Below are 24,105 nucleotides of genomic sequence, written 5' to 3' on the forward strand. Positions count from 1 at the left end.
TGGATAAAGGACCTGAACATGAGACAGGAAACTATCAACACCCTAGAGGAGAAAGCAGGAAACAACCTCCTTGACCTCCACCGCAGCAACATCTTACTTGACACATCCCCAAAAGCAAGGGAATCAAGAGCAAAAATAAACTATTGGGACCTCATCAAGATTAAAAACTTCTGCACGGCAAAGGAAAAGACACATTTAAAGTAAAATTTACTTACCAGAAAATTCACTGATTTTATACATAGAACAAACTGATGGTTGTCAGAGGGGAAAAGGTGGGAAATGGGCAAAATGGGTGAGAGGGAATAAGAGATACAGGCTTCCAATTATGGGATGAATAAGACATGGGAAAAAAAGGTACAGTATAGGGACTATAGTCAATGATATTTTAGTAGCATTGTATGGTGACAGATGGTAGCTACACTTGGGGTGAGAATAACATAATGTATAGAGAGGTTGAATTACTATATTGTACATCTGAAATCAATGTAACATTGTGTATCAACTACATTCAAGAAAATTTTTTAAGATTCACTGATTTTTAAGTGTCTTATCAATGGTCTTTAGTAATTTTAGAGTTCTGCAACCATCACCTAAGTCAAATTTAGAACATTTTCATCCAGATGGCCAACAGACATATGAAACAATGCTCAGCGTCCCTCATCATCAGGGAAATACAAAGCAAAACCACACTGAGATACCACTTCACGCCGTCAGAGTGGCTAAAATGAACAAATCAGGAGACTCTAGATGCTGGCGAGGATGTGGAGAAATGGGCACCCTCCTACACTGTTGATGGGAATGTAAACTGGTGCAGCCCCTCTGGAAAACAGTGTTGAGGTTCCTCAGGAAACTAACAATAGAACTCCTCTATGACCCAGCAATAGCACTGCTAGGAATTTACCCAACGGATATAGGAGTGCTGATGCATAGGGACACATGGACCCCAGTCTTCATAGCAGCACTCTCAACAATAGCCAAAACATGGAAAGAGCCTAAGTGTCCATCAACGGATGAATGGATCAAGAAGATGTGGTTTATCTATACGATGGGGTACTACATGGCAATGAGAAACAATGAAATCTGGCCATGTGTAGCCATGTGGATGGAATTTGAGGGTGTTATGCTGAGCGAAATAAGTCAGGCAGAAAAGGACAAATACCATATGTTTGCACATATAGGAGGATTAAGAGGAACTTCATGTAGGACCATAGGGGAGAAGAAGAGGGGAAAATAGTTGGGTAGAGGGAGGGAGGCAAACCATGAGAGACTCTTGAATACTGAGAACAAACTGAGGGCTGATGGGGGTGGGGGTGGGGGTAGGGGTAGGCGGGTGATGGGCCTGGAGGAGGGCACTTTTGGGGATGAGCACTGGGTGTTATTTGGGAATCAACTTGACAATAAACTATTTGTAAAAAAATAAATAAAAATAAAACTGCAAAAAAAAAAAAAAAGAAAAGAAACCAACCTGACAATAAACTATTTGTAAAAAAAAATGAGGGTAGCAGTTAACTGCCTCAAACGAAAATAAAAAATAAAAAAAGAAGAAGATGTGGTTTATCTATACAATGGAATACTACATGGCAATGAGAAAGAATGAAATCTGGTCATTTGTAGCAACATGGATGGAACTCAGAGTGTTATGCTGAGCGAAATAAGTTGGGCAGAGAAGGACAGATACCATATGTTTGCACATATAGGAGGATTAGGAGGAACTTAACGGAGGACCATAGGGGAGGAGACAGGGGAAAATAGTTGGGGATAGGGAGGGAGGCAAACCTTGAGAGACTTTTGAATACTGAGAACTGAGGGCTGATGGGGGTGGAGGAGAGGGGAAGGGGGATGATGGGCATGGAGAAGGGCACTTATTGCAATGAGCACTGGGTGTTATATGGAAACCAACTTGACAATAAACTATTTAAAAAAAAAAAGAAACTTTCCAAACACACACACGCAAAGTAATCCCTTTTGCCCATTTGCACTCAATTTCCATTCACACTCCAGACCCAGACAACCATTAATCTATTTATGTCTGTATATTTTTCAGTCTCTATATTTGTAATCCTTTCATATAAATTGAATAATACAGTATATAGTCTTTTGTATCTGGTTTCTTTTATTAACACAATGTTTATGAGGCTCTTCCAAGTTGTAACATTTAACAATCTTGAGCTCTTTCTATTGCTGAAAAGCATCTTGTATGAGTGTACTTTAGGTTGTAAACATTCACAGATTGATAGATGTTTGGGCACTTTTCAGTTTTTTGCTATTAAGAATAATGCTGTTATAGACATTCAACAAGTCTTTGTAGGGATATATGTTTTTATTTATCTTAAGTAAATTCTTAGGAGTATAGTCATATTGTAAACTTATGTGAAGCCATTTAATAAACTTCCAAATGTTTTCCAAAATGATTGCATTATTTTACATTTCTACCCCACAATGGATGAGTTCTAGTTTCTCTATATCCTCATAAATACTTTTTGTGGTTGTCATTTTGATTACAGTTATTCTAGTGGATATGAATTAATTTAGATTTATATTTCCTTAATGAATAGAGTTTTAGCATGCAGCTATTGGGTAATCATATATCTTCATTGATGAAATATTTATTAAAATATTCTGATTACTTTTAATTGGCTTAATTGTCCTTTTGCTATTTGTTTTTAAGAATTAATTATATATTTAAGATACATGACTTGCAAATCAGATACATGACTTGCAAATATTTTTACCAGTGTGTGGCTTGTTTCTTCTTACTCTACTGAAGTCTACCAGTATTGAGGCTGATGAAGCACAACTTATCATTTTTTCCTTTTGTGGATTGGGTGTTTAGTATTGTATTCAAGGGATCATTCATTGCCTAATAGTAGGTTATGAAGATTTGAAATGTGATTTTTCTAAAAATATAAAACTATAGTTTTAGCCACTACATGTAGAATTATCACCTATTATGAGTCAATTTGTATAATGGGAGGTAAAGGTCTAAATTTGTCATTTTGCATGTTGATGTTCAGTTGTCCCAGCACCAGTTTTTTCAGCTTTATTGAGATAATATTGACATACAACACTATGTAAATTTAAGGTGTACGAGGTAATGATCTGGTGCACATATATTGTGAAATGATTACCACCATAGGGTTAGTTAACACATCCATCACCCTGGATAATTATCATTTATTTGTGGTGAGGATATTTAAGATTTACTCTCTTAGCAACTTTAAAGTATATGATACAGTATCATTAATTATAGTCTCCAGAAACTTTTTGTATTATAATTGAAAGTTTGCACCCTTTGACTGACATATCCTCATTTCCCCCTTTTCCCAACCCTGGCAGCCACCATTTAACTTTTTGTTTCTATAAGTTCAGCTTTTTAATTTATTTTTTATTTTTTAATGTTTATTTATTTTTGAAGGAGAGAGAGAGAGAACAGAGTCTGGGCAGGGGAAGGGCAGAAAAAGAGAGGAAGACACAGAATCCAAAGCAGGCTCCAAACTGTCAGCACAGATCCCGATGCAGGGCTCAAGCTCACAAACCATGATACATGATATCATGACCTGAGGTGAAGTCCAACGTTTAACTGACTGAGCCACTCAGGAGCCCCTAGTTCAGCTTTTTTAGACTTCACATGCAAATGATATCATATGGTATTTGTCTTCTTCTGTCTGACTTATTTCACTTAGCAAAATGCCCTCAACGTCCATCCATCATTTATGTTTTCACAAATGTCATGCTTTCGCTCTTTCCCATGCCCTAATAATATTCCAGTGTGTGTGTGTGTGTGTGTGTGTGTGTGTGTGTGTCACATCTTTATCCATTCATCTGTAGACAGATACTTAAGTTGTTTTCATATCTTGGTTATTGTAAATAATGGTATAATGAACATGGGAGTGCGATATCTCTTTGAGATTCTAATTTCATTTTCTTTGAATATATACCCAGAAGTGAGATTGCTGGATCTTATAGTAGTTCTATCTATTTTTAATGTTTTCTCCATGCTATTTTCCATAGTGGCTGTTCCAATTTATATTCCCACCAATAGCGCACAAGGATTCCCTTTTCTCCACACACTTGCCAGCACTTCTTAGCTCTTGTCTTTTTGATAATAGCCACTCTATCAAGCGTGAAGTGGTATCTCATTGTGGTTTTGATTTGCATTTACTGATGATTAGTGATGTTGGGCCTTATTTCCTGTACCTATCGGCCATTTGTATGTCGTCTTTGGGAAAATGTCTATTTAGGTCCTCTACTAATTTAAATTTTTTTTTCAGTTTTATTGAGAAATAATTAACATACATCAGTGTATAAGTTTAAGGTATACAGCATGATGGTTTGATTTATGTATATTTTGAAATGTTTACCACAGTAGGTTTAGTTAACATCCATCATCTTATATAGATACAATAAAAAGAAAAGGAAAAAATATCTCTTTGTGATGAGAACTCAGGATCTACTCTCTTAACAACTTTCCTATATATCATACAGCAGTGTTACCTATAGTCATCATGACATACATTGTATCCCTCGTATTTTTCTTATAATGAAGTTTGTGCCTATTGACCACATTCACCCCATTCCCCCTTTCTCCACCGCCCCCCACTTCTGGTAACTACCAATCTTATCTCTTTTTCTAGGAGTTTGGAGTTTTGTTTTTGTTCTCACTTTGTCCTATTTTTTTTAAATTCCACATATAAGTCAGATCATACAGCATTTGTCTTTTTCTGTCTCACATATTTCACTTAGCATAATGCCTTTCTCTGTCTGACTTAATTCACTTAGCATAATGGCTTCAAGGTTCATCCATGTTACTCCAAAGGTTAGGATTTCCTTATTTTGTTTTTACAGTTGAATATTATTCAGTTGTGTGTGTAGATATATATTATCTCACAACTTTATCCATTCATCCACTGATGGACACTTAGGTAGTTTCCATGTCTTGGCTACTGTAAATAATGCTGCTATGAACATGGGAATGGGTATTTTATTTTCCTATGGATATATTCCCAGAAGTGGAATTGATGGATTAATCACACGGTAGTTCTATTTTAATTTTTTGAGGAACCATTATACTTTTTTCCATGGAGACGGTACCAATTTACAGTCCCACCAACAGTGCACAAGTGCACTTTTCTCCACACCCAGACAGCTATTTGTTATCCCTTGGCTTTTTGGTGATGGCCATTCTAATAAGCATGAGGTGATATCTCATTGTGGTTTTAATTTGTGTTTTTCTAATAACTAGTAGTATTGAGCATCTTATCATGTACCTGTGGCCATGAGTATATCTTCTTTGGACAAAAAAATATATCTATCCAGGTCCTTTGCTCATTTTTTAAAAAAAGTTTTTATTCATTTATTTTGACAAAGAGAGAGCAAGTGCGAGCAGGGGAGGGGCAGAGAGAGAGGGAGAGAGAGAATCTCAAGCAGGCTCCAAGATGACAGTGCAGAGCCCCATGTGGGGCTTGAACTCATGAACCATGAGATCATGACTTGGGCTGAAATCAAGAGATGAACGCTTAACCTACTGAGCCACCCAGGCACCTCTTACCCATTTTAATGGATTTTTTTTTACTATAGAATTGTATGAGTTCTTTATACATTTTGAATAATAACTGCTTATCAGATATATGGTTTGTAAAAATATTTTTCCCATTCTGAAGTTTGTCTTTTCACTTTGATAATGGTTTATTTTGCTGTGCCTCTGCCTATTTTTAAATCACATTGTTTGAGGTTTCTGTTTTTTGTTTTTTGATAGTGAGTTAGATGCATACCTTATATACTTTGGTTGGCAAGTATAGTCTCCCATTCCACAGGTTGCCTTTTCATTTGGTTAATTGTGTCTTTTGTTGTGTAGAAGCTTTTTAGGTTGATGTAGTTCTCTAGGACTTTAGGATTATTTTTCTATTTCTGTAAAAGATGCCATTGATATTTTGGCAGAAACTTAATTTAATCTTTACATAGCTTAGGGTAGTATGGACATTTTAATAATATTATTTCAATCAGTGAACATAGGATTTGTGTTTTATTCAATTTCTTTAATCATTGTGTTATAATTATCAGCATATAGTTCTTTCGATTGTTTGGTTGTATTTATTCCTAAATATGTTACTGAGGTTTTTTCTGCTTTACTGACATAATTTACATGTAACATTGTGTAAGTTTAAGGTGTATGGTGTGTTCATTTCATACATTTATATATTGCAAAATGATTACTACCATAGCATTAACTAACACCTTCAACACATCACATAGCTATTAGTTTTGTGTGTGTGGTGAGAACGCTTAAGATCTATTCTCTTAGCACCATTCAAGTAAATAATATATTATTAGCTATAATCACTATGCTGCAAACTACATCCTTAGAATTTGTTAGTCTTATAATTGTTAAGTTTTCATCCTTGGACCAATATCTCCTCTGCCACCCTTCCCCATACCCTAGTAACCACCGAACTGTATTTTATTCTTTTTGATGTTTTTGTGAATGGGATTTTACTTCTTTCTTTCTCAAATATTTTATAGTTAGTGTATAGAAACACAACAAGTTTTTATATGTTGATTTTGTATCCTGCAACTTTAGTGAATTTGGTGATTAGTTCTAGTTTTTTTGGTTGAGTCTTTAGGACTTTTTATATATAAGATCATTATATCTGCAAATAGCAACACTTTTACTTTTTCCCTGGAAATGCTTCCAATTTGGAAGTCACCCAGGCACCCTCCAGGGACATTTCTATGACCAGTTTTAGCCGCTCTCTTTTCCCCTCCACTCACCAACGGCTCCCTGAAAAGGGGGCTCCCTGCCCTCCCTCCATATCTCCGGTCCCGGCCTGTTTTTATCTTCCCCAGGTCACACTCACGTGCCAATGAGATTGTTTCCTCAGTGTACTCTGTCTCTTTTCCTCCCAATCTCCTGTGGTTCAGTGTCCTATGGTTTCAGGCCTTCTCGGTTTGAGAGATGGGGGCGAGTGAAATGTACGGAGCTCCCTACTTCTCTGCCATCTTACCTCTCCTTAATGACAATTATTCTCAAATGCTTCCAAAAAATTAAAGAGAAAGGAACACTCTGACATTCGGTTTATGAGGTCATCATTTCCCTGATACCAAAGTCAGATAAACACACTACAAAAAAAGAAAACTACAGACTAATATCCTTGACGAATATGTGTAAAAGTTATTTAAAAAAATACTATCAAACCAAATTCAACAGCACATTAAAGGACCATACACTATTATTAAATAGAATTTATTCCTGAGATTCAAGGATGGTTCACCATATACAAAATAATAAATGTGATTCACCACATTAATAGAATAAAAGATAAAAATCAAGTGATCAGTCTCAATAGATTCAGAAAAAGCATTTGAAAACTATAGCATCATTTAATGATAAACATTCTCAACAAACTGTGTATAGAAAAAACATGCCTAAGCATAATAAAAGCCAGATGTCAAAGCCCAATCAATAATGTTATTGAAAGTATTTCCTCCAAAATCAGGAAAAAGACAGGGTGCCCACTCTCACCACTACTATACAACAGAGTACTAGAATTCCTAGCCAGAGCAATCAGGCAAAAAATTGAAACAAAATGATTCCAAATTGGAAGTCAGGGGAAAAAATTAACAATATAGAATCCAAAAACACAGTTGAACAGATCAATGAAACTAAGAGTTGTTTTTTTGAAAAAATAAACAAAACTGACAAACCTCTAACCGGGCTTCTCAAAAAGAAAAGAAAGAACACCCAAATAGAGAAAATCATGAATGAAAATGGATTTACTACAATCAATTCTTCGGAAATACAAGCAATTATCAGGGAATACTATGAAAGATTATATGCCAACAAACTGGACAACTTAGAAGAAACGGACAAATTCCTAAACACAAACACACTACCAAAATTCACACAGGAAGAGATAGAAAATCTGAACAAACCCATAACTAGTGAAGAAATTGAATCAGTTATCAAAAATCTCCCAACAAATAAGAGCCCAGGGCCAGATGGCTTCCCTGGCGCATTCTAACAGACATTTAAAACACAATTAATACCCATTCTTCTCTTTTTTTTTTTTTCTGTTTTTACAAAGAGTTTATTGTCAAATTGGTTTCCACATAACACCCAGTGCTCATCCGCACAAGTGCTCTCCTCCATGCCCATCCTCCCTCCCCCGCCCACATCCATCAGTCCTCAGTTTTTGTCAGCATTCAAGAGTCTCTCATGGTTTGCCTCTCTCCCTTTCCCTCACCATTTCCCCCCTTCTTCTCCTCCTTTTTCCTCAGTTAAGTTCCTCCTAATCCTCCTATACGTGCAAACATATGATATATGTCCTTCTCTGCCTGACTTATTTCGCTCAGCATAACACCCTCAAGGTCCATCCATGTTGCTACACATGGCCAGATTTCATTGTTTCTCATTGCCGTGTAGTATTCCATGGTATAGATAAACCACATCTTCTTGATCCATTCATCCGTTGATGGACACTTAGTCTCTTTCCATGTTTTAGCTATTGTTGAGAGTGCTGCTATGAACATTAATACCCATTCTTCTCAAGCTATTCCAAAAAATAGAAATCGAAGGAAAACTTCCAGACTCATTTTACGAAGCCAACATCACTTTGATTGCCAAACCAGACAGAGACCCAGCCAAAAAAGATAACTACAGGCCAATATCCTTGATGAATACAGATGCAAAAATCCTCAACAAGATACTTGCAAATCTAATGCAACAGCACATAAAAAGAATTATCCACCAAGATCAAGTAGGATTCATTCCTGGGTTACAGGGCTGGTTCAAAATTTGCAAATCAATCAATGTAATACGTCACATCAACAAAAAAAAAAAGATAAAAATCATATAATCCTATCCATAAATGCAGAAAAAGCATTTGAGAAAATACAGCATCGCTTCTTAATAAAGACCCTCGAGAATGTCAGGATAGAAGGAAATTACATAAACATCATAAAAGTCATTTATGAGAAGCCCTCAGTTAACATCATCCTCAATGGGGAAAAATGTAGAGCTTTTCCCCTGAGATCAGGAACACGACAAGGATGTCCACTCTCACCACTGTTGTTTAACACAGTGCTGGAAGTCCTAGCATCAGTCTTCAGACAACAAAAGGGAATACAAGGCATCAGAATTGGCAAAGAATAAGTCAAACTTTCACTCCTCGCAGACGCCATGATACTCTACATAAAAAACCCGACAGACTCCACCAGAAGCCTACCAGAACTGATCCATGAATTCAGCAAAGTTACTGGATACAAACTCAAAGTACAGAAATCGGTTGCATTTTTATACACCAACAATGAAGCAACAGAAAGAGAAATGAAGAAACTGATCCCATTCACAATTGCACACACACACACACACACACACACACACACACACAAATACCTAGGAATAAACCTAAATAAAGATAAAAGAGATCTGTTATGATGAAAACTATAGAAAAGTTATGAAGGATATTGAAGAAGACACAAAGAAATGGAAAAACATTCCATGCTCATGGATTGGAAGAATAAATATAGTTAAAATGCTATTACTACCTAAAGCAATCTACACATTCAATGCAATCTCAATCAAAATTACACCAACATTCTTCTCAAAACTAGAACAAACTATCCTAGAATTTGTATGGAACCACAAAATACCCCGAATAGCCAAATTATATTGAAGAAGAAAACCAAAACAGGAAGCATTACCATCCCAGACTTTAGCCTCTACTACAAAGCTGTCATCATCAAGACAGTATGTTATTGGCACAAAAACAAACACATAGACCAATGGAATAGAATAGAGAACTCAGATTTGGACCCAAAAGTGTACAGCCAACTAATCTTTGACAAAGCAAGAAAGAGTATCCAGTGGAAAAAAGACAGCCTCTTTAACAGATGATGCTGGGAGAACTGGACAACAACATGCAGAAGAATGAAACTAGATCACTTTCTCACACCACACACAAAAATAAACTCAAAATGGATAAAGGACCTGAATGTGAGACAGGAAACCATCAAAACCCTAGAGGAGGAAGCAGGAAACAACCTCCTTGACCTCAACCACAGCAATTTCTTACTTGACACATCCCCAAAAGCAAGGGAATCAAGAGCAAAAATGAACTATTGGGACCTCATCAAGATAAAAAACTTCTGCACGGTAAAGGAAAAAATCAATAAAATTAATAGGCAACCGACAAAATGGGAAAAGATAGTTGCAAATGACATATCAGATAAGGGGTTAGTACCCAAAATCAATATGGAACTCACCAAACTCCACACCTGAAAAACAAATAATCCAGTGAAGAAATGGGCTGAAGTCATGAACAGACACTTCTCCAAAGAGGACACCCAGATGGCCAACAAACACATGAAACGATGTTCAGCGTCCCTCCTTGTCAGGGAAATACAAATCAAAACCACAATGAGATACCACCTCACGGCCAGTTAGAGTGGCAAAAATGAGCAAAGCAGGAGACTCTAGATCCTGGCGAATGTGGAGAAATGGGCACCCTCCTACACTGTTGGTGGGAATGTAAACTGGTGCAACCCCTCTGGAAAACAGTGTGGAGGTTCCTCAAAAAATTAACAATAGAACTCCCCTATGACCCAGCAATAGCACTGCTAGGAATTTACCCAAGGGATCCAGGAGTGCTGCTGCATAGGGCACATGGACCCCAATGTTCATAGCAGCACTCTCAACAATAGTCAAAACATGGAAAGAGTCTAAGTGTCCATCAACAGACGAATGGACCAAGAAGATGTGGTTTACCTATACAATGGAATACTACATGGCAATGAGAAAGAATGAAATCTGGCCTTGTGTAGCAACGTGGATGGAACTTGAGGGTGTTATGCTGAGTGAAATAAGTCAGGCAGAGAAGGGTAGATACTATATGTGTTCACGTATAGGTAGATTGGAAGCAACTTAACGGAGGACTATGGGGGAGGAGAAGGGGAAAAAATGGCTGGGAAGAGGGAGGGAGGCAAACCACGAGAGACTATTGAATGCTGAGAACAAACTGAGGTTTGTTGAGCGGGGGGGAGTGGGGTAGGGGGAGGACGGGCATGGAGGAGAGCACTTATGGGGATGAGCACTGGGTGTTATATGGAAACCAATTTGTCAATAAGCTATTTGTAAGAAAAAAAGGGAAAAAAAAGAAAAGAAAAGAAAACTTAAAAAAAAATTCTTATGAGAAAATCCCAATATCTGATTCATCTCAGTCTTATTGTCTGATGATTATCTTTTCTTATTTGCATAGTGACTTTTCTGATTGTTGGTATGACACTTGACTTTCTATTGTATACAGAGCATATTAGATATTGTATTATGAGGCACTAGATCATATTTAATATTTTTGTTTTAAACCAAGCATAGGTCCTATTGACGTGTACCACAAGAGCTATGTGGGTGGATCCAACAATTGCAGATTGATGGAATGGATATTCAGCTTCCCCTTGACTCCACTAACTTTCTCATTGTGGTAAAGGGCACCAAATTTCATTGCCTCTGTTCCTTCTGAGTTCTGTGTAAGCCCAGATTCCCAATATTTTTAAATTTGTCTTGAAACTTCCTCTTTGATTCATTGATCACTTACAAGTGTAGAGTCTTTGAAAATATTTACAGATTTTCCCAGATACTTTCCTTTTATTAATTTCTGGTTTAATTATGTTATAGTTGAAGAGTGTATCTTTTCTTTTTTATTCTTTTAAATTCGTTAAAGTTTTTTTTTCTTTTATGGTCCAGATGAAGGCCTATGTTTCTTAATGTTCAGCATACACCTAAAAAAATACTGTTTATGCTACTTTTATTAGGTGGAATGTCCTGTAACTATCAGTTAGGTTAAGTTTGTTAATGATATTGTTTAGGTCTTGTATACCTTTGTTGGTTATCTGACTACGTTTTTATCAATTACTGAGAGAAAAGTACTGATTCTGAAAGTATAACTATATATTTGTCTGTTTCTGTGTGATGTTCTCTCAAATTTTTCTTTATGCACTTTGTAGTTTTATTGTTAGGTATACTCATATTTAAGATTATTATTCCTTTTTGGTGAATTAACCCTTTTATTATAAATTAATGTTCTTCATTATGCCTAATACTTTCTCTTATTCTGAAATTTGCTTTTTCTGATGTTATTGTAACTACCCTAGCTTTCTTTTGGTTAGACATTGTATAGTATATCTTTGTCCATCTTTTATTTAAACCTATCCATGTCATTATATTTAAAGAGGATTTTGTAAATGGCACATAGTTGAGTCTTTTTTCTCTTTACCTAATATAACATTTAATTTTAATAAATGTGTTTTGAAAATTTATATTTAACATATACTTATTTATATGTTGGATTTAGCTCTACTATTTTATTGTATGGTTTTTGGCTTTTCGTTATTGTTGTTTTTCCCTTCTAGCTTTATTTTTCTGTTCAACACTACTTGAATTGCTTTAGTATGCCATTTTATTTATCTTTTGATATTTTAACTGTCTCCTATTAATAATTTTAGTGCATGTTCTAATGATTAAAATATTTATACCTTATATTTAAAAATTGATTTCAGTTAATGTTTTATCATTTCAAGTAAAATCATCTTCCCTTTATAGTTGTCATATACCTTACATCTATGTACTATGATAATCTCACCATCAATGTTATAAGTTTTGCTTTCTATAGCCAAACATATTTTGAAAAACTTAAGAGGACAAAAATAGTCTATTACATTTATCTGGCATTTGCCATTTTTCTCTTTACTTTTCTTCATTCTGAAGTTCAAAATTTTCTGTTCTTATCATTTTTCTTCGGTTGAAAAAACTTCATTTAACATGTATTTTAGACTAGCTCTACCAGCAACAAACTCTATTAGTGTTCCCTTTATCTGAGAATGTCATTATTTCATTGTCATTCCTGAAGGATATTTTTGCTGAATGTAGAATTTGGGGTTGACAGTTATTTTCTTTCAGCACTTTAAGGATGTTGCTACACCGATTTTGGCCTCTCTGGTTTCCTAGGAGTAGTGCACTGTTATTTGAATTATTATCCCCTTGTACGCATTGTGTTATTTTTCATTTTCAAGTTTTCTTTAAAATATTTGGGTTTTAGAAGTTTGATTATGATTTTTTGGACATGATTTTCTTTCAGTTTATAATCTTCAGGGTTTGCTGAGTTATGCCTTTCACCTATTTTGGGAAGTTTCAATAATTATTTTTTGAAATATATGTTCTTGGTGCGCCTGGGCAGCTCAGTCAGTTGGGCATCCGACTTTGGCTCAGGTCCTGATCTCACGGCTCGTGGGTTCAAGCCCCGTGTCAGGCTCTGTGCTGACAGCTAGTTCAGAGCCTGGAGACTGATTCAAATTCTTTATCTCCCCCTCTCTCTGACCCTCTCCTGCTCACGATGTCTCTCAGAAATAAATAAAATATTAAAAATTTTTAAATGAAATATATGTTCTACACCAATATTTTTTCCTCTCCTTTTGGGAGTCCAATGAATACTATAATTGTGTTGTCTCTGCTCATTTTATTTCGATCTTTGTTTTTCTCTGCTCATGTGATTGGATAATTTCTATTTATCTAATTCAAGTTAATGAATTTCTTTTTATCATTTTCATTCTTCTATTGAGTCCATTTAGTGAATTTTAAAACTTCTGATATTGTGTTTGATTTATAAATTTTCCAGCTGGCTTAAAAATAATTTCTATTTCTCTGCTTAAAGTTTCCATCTTTCCTTTTGTTTCAACAGAATTTGCTCTCATTACAACTTCACCCCATGGAGCATCTTTTTAATGGCTTTTTTAAAATATTTAACAATTCTACTATTTAAGACACCTTCCAGTTGACATATGTTGTATTTTCCCTTACTTTTTGCCCTAAGTTTCCTCATTCTTGACATGAAGTATAGTTTGAATTGCATTCTAATATACAATTTCACTGTATTTTGGGGGTTTTTTTGACATTTTTAAAATTTTATTTTTTATTTATTTTATTTTTTTCTTTTCTTTTTTGTTTTTTTTGTTTTTTTTTTTTACAAATAGTTTATTGTCAAATTAGTTTCTACATAACACTCAGTGCTCATCCCCAAAGTGCCCTCCTTCATGCCCATCCCCCCCTCCCCCCCACATCCATCAGTCCTCAGTTTTTGTCAGCATTCAAGAGTCTCTCATGGTTTGCCTCTCTCCCTTTCCTCCACCATTTCCGCCCTTCTTCTCCCCCTTGGTCCTCCGTCAAGTTCCTCCTAATCCTCCTATACGTGCAAACATATGGTATTTGTCCTTCTCTGCCTGACTTATTTCGCTCAGCATAACACCCTCAAGGTCCATCCATGTTGCTACACATGGCCAGCAATAGCACTGCTAGGAATTTACCCAAGGGATACAGAAATGCTGAGGCATAGGAGCACATGTACCCCAATGTTCATAGCAGCACTCTCCACAATAGCTAAAACATGGAAAGAGCCTAAGTGTCCATCAACAGACGAATGGATCAAGAAGATGTGGTTTATCTATACCATGGAATACTACATGGCAATGAGAAACAATGAAATCTGGCCATGTATTTTATTTTTTTCTTAAATAGTTTATTGTCTATTGGTATATAGTCTATTGTCAAGTTGGTATACATATAACACCCAGTACTCATCCCAATAAGAGCCCTCTCCCATGCCCATCACCTTTTGAATTGTGTTGTTAAACTCTAGATCCTATTAATATTCTTTGGAGAATACTTTTTTTGTTTGGATGCTTTAGCTAGAAATCAACTTGGTTAGGTTTAAACTAGGTTAAAAGTTCTGTCTCACCTTCTTTGGACAATTTTTCCATTTTCAGTCCAGTTTGCAAAGAAATTACTACATTTACTACACTTCTTTGACTATCCCATGCATGTGCCTTTGAGGATTTTGTCAGAGACTTGAGAGGTGGTTTATGGCACAGTTAAGTTCAAAGTATCTTGGTATGCTGCTTTGTATCTATCCTGTGCATTTGCAACTTAACAATAAGCCTGAAATATATACATATTTACTCATAAGATTAGAATATTCCTTGTTTGCACATTCTCCAAGATTCCCCTCCCATAGAGTCTGGCTTCCAAGAGCCCCCTTAATCAAACCTTTGTTCAGAAAGATGAATTTCTCTTGGAGTTTTAATCACCCATGACACCACAGAGGAACCCTGTGGATTAAAATTCTCTCTAGCTGTGAGTGACACAGAGCTTTAAGGTAGGATATAACCTCTTTCCCAGATATTCTGGTAAGCTGGTCTCCCTGAAGAATTGACCCTACTTGAAGGGCAGAACAGAAAAAGCAATGCTATTTCCCAAGTCCCTTAAACTCTGTAAGATACCCATCCCTCTTGTAGTGCTTTTTACTTTTGTTTAAGTTGCATGCATCGTCTTTGCCAATGGAAATTTGAAAAGGTAGAATACAAATTTTTTTGTTTCTACCAAAAAGAGCCATTAAGTATTAATCAAGAATACTTTACAGGGATGCTATGCCCTGTGAGGTGACTATTTTTCGTCATTTTTTTTTGACATGGATGACTATCTTAGAAATAAAGACATCTATATCTCAACAATTCTAACATAATTTAATTACTATTATTATCCCATACTGAGTATTTATCTACATGCTATGAAATAGAAAATGGTCCATTACATTAAAATTCTTAACTGCATGATAAAAACAATTATACTTATCAGCATAATGAAATATTTCCCCTTTTTAAATAATTACAAAAACATATTTAACTTCCTGAATATTACAAGCTAATTTGAAAAAAAAATCCCCTTACATGTGTCTAAAGCATATGGCTTCTCTCCATTCTTATGTTTTTTTCTCTTTGGGGGCATCTTGACTTCTTTCCCAAAATCTAAGTCCTTGATCTAAAACTTTAAAACGACTTTAAACATTATATCTCCCTCACCATCACTCTCCACAATAGCCTCTTTAAGAATAATGCTTATGATCCCTACTTTTTGATACATTACAATTTACAGTATCTATCCACTTCATTGAAAATGCAATGAGGTTCCACTACTTATTCTTTTCTAAATATTATATTGGAGCATGGAAATTTTATTGACAAAATGTGTAGCTCCAGGAAAGGCTCATGCAGAAAACACAGATTTTTTTTAACTTTAACAATATCCATTCATTCATTCATTCATTCCAGCCATCCTAGATGTAGACACACACACACACACACACACACACACACACACATGCACACACACATCATATAAATTCAACACTGTGACAAACAAAAACTAAAGGCTGCCTATAAGAGAAGGACAAATGCCATATGCTTGCATGTATAGAAGGATTAGGAGGAGCTTAACGGACGACCATGGGGGGAGAAGAAGGAGGGAAATAGTGGAGAAGAGGGAGAGAGGCAAACCATAAGAGACTCTTGAATGCTGAGAACAAACTAAGGACTGATGGCTGTGGGGAGGGAGAGGGGAGATGGGCATGGAGGAGGGCACTTGTGGGGATGAGCACTGGGTGTTATATGGAAATCAACTTGACAATAAACTGTAAAAATAAAATAAAATAAAATCTAATAAAAAAATAAAATAAAATAAAGGCTAACTATATAATTTTAGACATAAATAACCAGAAAATTCAAAGTGAGGGGATTGAGAAATATCTATCGTGCAAATTGACATCAAAAGAAAACAAGGGTAGGGGCACCTGGGTGGCTTAGTCGGTTAAGCGTCCGACTTTCGCTTAGGTCATGATCTCGTGGTTCGTGGGTTCTAGCCCCGTGTCGGGCTTTGTGCTGACTGCCAGCTCAGGGCCTGGCGCCTGTTTCAGAGTTTGTGACTCCCTCTCTCTCTGACCCTCCCCTACTCACGCTGTCTCTCTCTCTCTCCTAGAAATAAATTTTAAAAAAATTTAAAAAAGAAAACAAGGGTAGCAATATGTATATCAGGAAAAGTAGGCTAAAACAAAGACTGTAACAAGAGACAAAGAACACTCTATAATAATAAAGGGGGTGATCCAAGAAGATAAAACAATTGTAAACATGCACCCAACATAGAAGCACCCAAAACACATAAAAGAGTTAATAATAAACAATTGGTAATAATACAATTATAGTAGGGGACTTTAACACCCCACTTACATTAATAGACAGATGTTCTAAACAAAAAATCAAAAAGGAAACAATGGCTCTGAATGACACACTGAACCAGATGAATTTAACAGATGTTCAAAACATTGTATCTTAAAATAGCAGAATACATATTCTTTTCAAGTGCATGTGGAATATTCTCTAGAATAGATTACATATTAGGTCACAAGACAAACCTTAACACATTCAAGAAGATTGAAGTGATACCATGTGTCTTTTATGACCACAAATCTATGAAATTAGAAGTCAACCACAAAGAAAAATGTGGAAAGACCACAAATACATGGAGGTTAAACAATGAATGGGCCAACCAGGAAAATAAGGAAGAAATAAAAATGTACATGGAAACGAATGAAAATGACATAATGTTCCAAAACATTTGGGATGCAGCAAAAGCAATTCTAAGAGGGAAAGTTACAGAAATACAGGCCTACTTCAAGAAGCAAATGAAATCTCAAGTAAACAACCTAAATTTACACACAAAGGAGCTAGAAAAAGGAAAACAAAAAAACCTATTAGTGCAGAAATAAACATTATAGAAACTAAAAATAACAATAGGATAGAGCTGATTCTTTGAAAAAATCAATAAAATTGATAAAGCTGTATCCAGACTTAGCAAAAAGAAAAAAGAATGGTGTCAAATAAATAAAATGACAAATGGGAGAGGAGAAATAACAACCAATACCATAGAAATAAAACAATCATTAGAGAATATTATGAAAAACTATATGCCAAAAAATTGGACAATATAGAAGAAATGGATAAATTCCTAGAAACATATGAACTATGAAAACTGAAACAGAAAGAAATAGAAAACTTGATAAGATTGATAACCAACAAAGAAATTGAATCTGTAATAAAAAACTCCCAACAAATAAAAGTCCAGGACCAGGTGGTTTCACAGGTGAATTCTACCAAATGTTTAAAGAAGAGTTAATGCCTATTCTGCTCCAACTATTCCAAAAAAAATAGAAATGGAAGGAAAACTTCCAGATTCACTCTATGAGGTCACCATTACCCTGATACCAAAACCAGATAAAGACACCACTGAAAAAGAGAACTACAGGCCAATATATCTGATAAACATAGATGCAAAAATTCTCAACAAAGTATTAACAAATCTAATTTAACAATATATTTTAAAAAATCAATCACGATGATCAAGTGGGATTTATTTCTGGGTTGCAAGGGTGGTTCAATATTCACAAATTAATCAACATAATACATTACATTAATAAAAGAAAGGATAAGAACCATACAAAAATTTCAATAGGCACAGAGAAAGCATTTGATAAAGTACAACATCCATTCATGATAAAAAAAAAAAAACTTCAACAAAGTAGAGTTAGAGGGAACATACCGCAACATAATTAAAGTAGTATATGAAAAACCCACAGCTATCATCTCCAATGGAGGAAAAACTGAGAGCTTTGACCATAAGGCCAGGAAGAAGACAAGGAAGTCCACTCTCACCACTTTTATTCAACACAGTACTGGCAGTTCCAGCCACAGCAATCAGACAACAAAAAGAAACAAAAGGCATTGAAATCGGTAGGAAGAAGTAAAACATTTATGTTTGCAGATGACATGATACACTAGATAGAAAAGACTCCACAAAGAACTGCTAGAAATGATATATGAATTTGGTAAAGTAGCAGGATACAAAATCAATGTACAGAAATCTGTTGCATTTCTATACACCAATAAAGAAGTAGCAGAAAGAGATTTAAAAAAAATCCCATTTACAATTGCACTAAAATATAAAATACCTAGCAATAAAGTTAACCAAGGAAGTGAAAGACCTGTACTCTGAAAACTATAAAACACTGATGAAAGAAATTGAAGATGACACAAAGAAATGGAAAGACATTCTATTCTCGTGGATTAGAAGAACAAATATTGTTAAAATGTCTATAGTACCCAAACTATCTACAAATTTAATGCTACCCCTATCAAATCTCAACAGCATTTTTTCACAGAACTAGAACAAATAATCCTAAAATTTGTATAGGACCACAAAAGATCTTGAATAGCCAAAGCAATATTGAAAAAGAAAAGCAATGCTGGATACATCACAAATCAGGACTTCAAATTATACTACAAAGCTGTAGTAATCAAAGCAAAATGGTATTGGCACAAAAATACACACATAGATCAAAAGAACAGAATAGAAAACCCAGAAATAAACTCACACTTATATGGTTGATTAAAGTTCGGCAAAGCAGGAAAGAATATCCAATGGGAAAAGGACACTCTCTTCAACAAATTGTGTTGGAAAAACTGGACAGCTACATGCAAAAGAATCAAACTTTCTTACACCAGACACAAAAATACATTCAAAATGGATTAAAGATTTAAATATGAGACATTAATCCATCAAAATCCTATAATAGAGCATAGGCAGTAACCTTTTTGACATCAGCCATACCACTTTTTTTTCTAGATATATCTCCTGAGGAAAGGGAAACGAAAGCAAAAGCTATGGAGACTACAGCAGCATAAAAAGCTTTCACACAACAAAGGAAACAATCAACAAAACTACAAGTCAACCTAGGGAATGGGAGAAGATATTTGCAAATGACATACAGATAAGTGGTTAGTATTCAAAATATATAAAGAACGTATTAATGTAAACATCCCAAACCCAAATAATCCAGTTTAAAATGGGCAGAAGAGTCTGTTCATGTCTTCTGCCCATTTCTTCACTGGATTATTTGTTTTTCAGGTGTGGAGTTTGATGAGTTCCTTATAGATTTTGGATACTAGCCCTTATCTGATATGTCATTTGCAAATATCTTTTCCCATTCCTTCAGTTGCCTATTAGCTTTTTTTATTGTTTCCTTTGCTGTGCAGAAGCTTTTTATCTTGATGAGAACAAACTGAGGACTTACTTATGGTGGGTGGGGGGGAGGGGCAGGGGGGTGATGGGCATGGAGGAGGGCACTTGATGGGATGAGCACTGGATGTTATATGAAAAACAACTTGACAATAAACTATAAAAAAATAAAATAGGCAGAAGACATGAACAAACATTTCTCCAAAGAAGACATCCAGATAGCCAACAGACACAGGAAAAGATGTTCATTATCACTTAGCATCAGAAAAATGAAAATCAAACTGCAATGAAGTATCAACTCACACCCGTCAAACTGGATAAAATAAAAAACAGAAGAACTAACAAGTGTCGAGGATGAAGAGGAAAAGGAATCCTTGTGCACTGTTGGTAGGAATGCAAACTGGTGTAGCCACTGTGAAAGATTGTATGGTATTTCCTCAGAAAGTTAAAAATAGACCTACCCTAAGATCCAGCAATCACACTACAGGGTATTTACCCAAAAAACATAAAAACACTAATTCAAAGGGAGATATGCACACCTATATTTATAGAAGCATTACTTGCAATGGCCAAATTATGGAAGCAGCCCAAGTGTTCATCAATAGGTTAATGTATAAAGAATATGTGGTAGGATGTGTGTGTGTGTGTGTGTGTTTGTGTGTGTGTGTGTTGTTACAAATATAATGTTATATTATTCAATCATAAAAAAGAATGAAATCTTGCCATTTGCAATTACATGGATGGACGTAGAGAGTATAATACTCAGTGAAATAAGTTAGTCAGTGGAAGATGCATACCATATGATTTCATACATATGTGGAATTTAAAAACAATTGAGCAAAGAGAAAAAAGAGAAGGAGAGAGACAAATCAAGAAACAGTGTCTTAATTATAGAGAACAAACTGATGGTTACCATAGGTGGAAGGATGGGTTAAATAGGTGATGGGGATTAAGGGGAGTACACTTGTGGTGATGGAAATATTGAATCACTATATTGTACACCTGATACTAATATAACACTGTATGTTAACTAACTGGAATTAAAATAAATCTTAAAAAATAAAGTCAAACAGACCCATAACCAGTGAAGAAATTGAATCAGTAATCAAAAATCTCCCAACAAACAAGTCATGGGCCAGATGTCTTCCCAGGGGAATTCTATCAGATATTTAAAGAAGAGTTAATACTTGTTCTCAAACTGTTCCCAAAAATTGAAGTGAAAGGAAAACTTCCAAACTCATTCTACAAAGCCAGCATAAACTATATTCCAAAAACCAAATAGACACCCCACTAAAAGGGAGAAATACAGACTAATATTCTTGATGAACATGGATGCAAAAATTCTCAACAAGGTACTAGCAATTAAAATCTAACATACATTAAAGAATGTGTCAAGTAAGAAATCGCTGCGGTTGAGGTCAAGGAGGTTGTTTCTGGCTTCTTCCTTTAGGGTTTTGATGCTTTTCTGTCTCACATTCAGGTCCGTTATCCATTTTGAGTTTATTTTGGTGTATGGTGTGAGAAAATGATCTAGTTTCATTCTTCTGCATGTTGCTGTCCAGTTCTCCCAGCACCATCTGTTAAAAAGGCTTTTTTTCCACTGGATACTCTTTCCTGCTTTGTCAAAGATTAGTTGGCTGTACACTTTTGGGTTCACTTCTGAGTTCTCTATTCTATTTCATTGCTCTATGTGTCTGTTTTTGTGTCAATACCATACTGTCTTGATGATGACAGCTTTGTAGTAGAGGCTAAAGTCTGGGATGGTGATACCTCCCGTTTTGGTTTTCTTCTTCAATATAATTTGGCTATTCGGGGTCTTTTGTGGTTCCATACAAATTTTAGGATAGTTTGTTCTAGTTTTGAGAAGTATGCTGGTGTAATTTTAATTAGGATTGCATTGAATGTGTATATTGCTTTGGATAGTAATGATATGTTAACTATATTTATTCTTCCTATCCATGAGCATGGAATGTTTTTCCATTTCGTTGTGTCTTCTTCAATTTCCTTCATAAGGTTTCTATAGTTTTCATCATACAGATATCCTATATCCTTGGTTAGGTTTATTCCTAGGTATTTTATGTTTTATTGTGCAATTGTGAATGGGATCAGTTTCTTCATTCCTCTTTCTGTTGCTTCATTATTGGTGTATAAAAATGCAACCGATTTCTGTACGTTGATTTTGTATCCTGCAACTTTGCTGAATTCATGGATCAGTTCTAGTAGGCTTCTGGTGGAGTCTATCGGGTTTTATATGTAGAGTATTATGTCGTCTGCGAAAAGTGAGTGTTTGACTTCTTCTTTGCCAATTCTGATGCCTTGTATTTCCTTTTATTTTCTGAAGGCTGATGCTAGGACTTCCAGCACTGTGTTAAACAACAGTGGTGACAGTGGACATCCCTGTCGTGTTCCTGATCTCAGGGGGAAAGCTCTCCATTTTTCCCCATTGGGGATGATGTTAGCTGAGGGCTTCTCATAGATGGCTTTTATGATGTTTAAGTGAGCTCCTTCTGTCCCGACTTTCTCGAGGGTCTTTATTAAGAAGGTATGCTGTATTTTGTCAAATGCTTTTTCTGCATCATCCCCAAAGGCAAGGGAATCAAGAGCAAAAATGAACTATTGGGACCTCATCAAGATTTAAAGCTTCTGCACGGCAAAGGAAACAATCCATAAAACTAATAGACAACCGACAGAATGGGAAAAGATAGTTGCAAATGACATATCAGATAAAGGGCTAGTATCCCAAATCTATAAGGAACTCACCAAACTCCACATCCAAAAAACAAACAATCCAGTGAAGAAATGGGCCAAAGACATGAACACACACTTCTCCAAAGAGGACATCCAGATGGCCAACAGACACATGAAATGATGCTCAGCATTCCTCCTCATCAGGGAAATACAAATCAAAACCACACTGAGATACCAACTCACGTGGGTCAGAGTGGCTGAAGTGAACAAATCAGGAGACTCTAGATGCTGGCGAATGTGGAGAAATGGGCACCCTCCTACACTGTTGGTGGGAATGTAAACTGGTGCAGCCCCTCTGGAAAACAGTGTGGAGATTCCTGAAAAAATTAACACTAAAACTCCCCTATGACCCAGCAATAGCACGGCTAGGAATTTACCCAAGGGATGCAGGAGTGTTGCTGCATAGGGGCACATGTACCCCAATGTTCATAGCAGCACTCTCAACAATAGCCAAAACATGGAAAGAGCCTAAGTGTCCATCAACTGACGAATGGACCAAGAAGATGTGGTTTACCTATACAATGGAATACTGCAGGGGAATGAGAAAGAATGAAATCTGGCCATGTGTAGCAACATGGATGGAACTTAAGGGTGTTATGCTGAGCAAAATAAGTCAGGCAGAGAAGGGTAGATACTGCATGTATTCATGTATAGGTAGATTGGAAGGAACTTAACAGAGGATCATGGGGGAGGAGAAGGGGGAAAAGTGGCTGGGGAGGGGGAGGGAGGCAAACCATGAGAGACTATTGAATGCTGAGAACAAACTGAGGGCAGATGGGTATGGAGGAAAGGGAAAGGGGGATGATGTGCATGGAGGAGAGCACTTGTGGGGATGAGCACTGGGTGTTATATGGAAACCAACTTGACAATAAACTATTAAAAAATAAAATCTAACATATATTAAAATAATTATTCACCATGATCGAGTGGGATTTATTCCTGGGCTGCAGAAGTGGTTCAATAATCACAAATCAATCAAGGTGTTACTCCACATTAATAAAAGAAAAAATAAGAATCACATTATCTTCTCAATAGATGCAGAAAAGCATTTGACAAAATACATCATCCTTTCTTTAAAAATATCCTCAAGAAAGTAAGGATAGAAGGAACATACGTCGACATCACAAAGGCCATATACAAAAGATCCACAGCTAATATCATCCTCAGTGGGGGAAAACCTGAGAGCTTTTCCTCACAGGTCAGGAACAAGACCATAAGGTCCACTTTCATCATTACTATTTAACATAGTACTTGAAGTCTTAGCCTCAGCAATCAGATAAGAAAATGAAATAAAGGGCATGCAAATGGGCAAGAAGAAGTCAAACTTTCACTATTTGTAAGTGACATGATACACTATGCAGAAAGCTTGAAAGATTTCACCAAAAAATTCCTAGAACTAATACATGAATTCA

The sequence above is a fragment of the Hyaena hyaena genome, unplaced genomic scaffold, assembly GCF_003009895.1.
Source record: "Hyaena hyaena isolate Hyena2069 unplaced genomic scaffold, ASM300989v1 scaffold_1825, whole genome shotgun sequence".
Classification (NCBI taxonomy): Eukaryota; Metazoa; Chordata; class Mammalia; order Carnivora; family Hyaenidae; genus Hyaena; species Hyaena hyaena.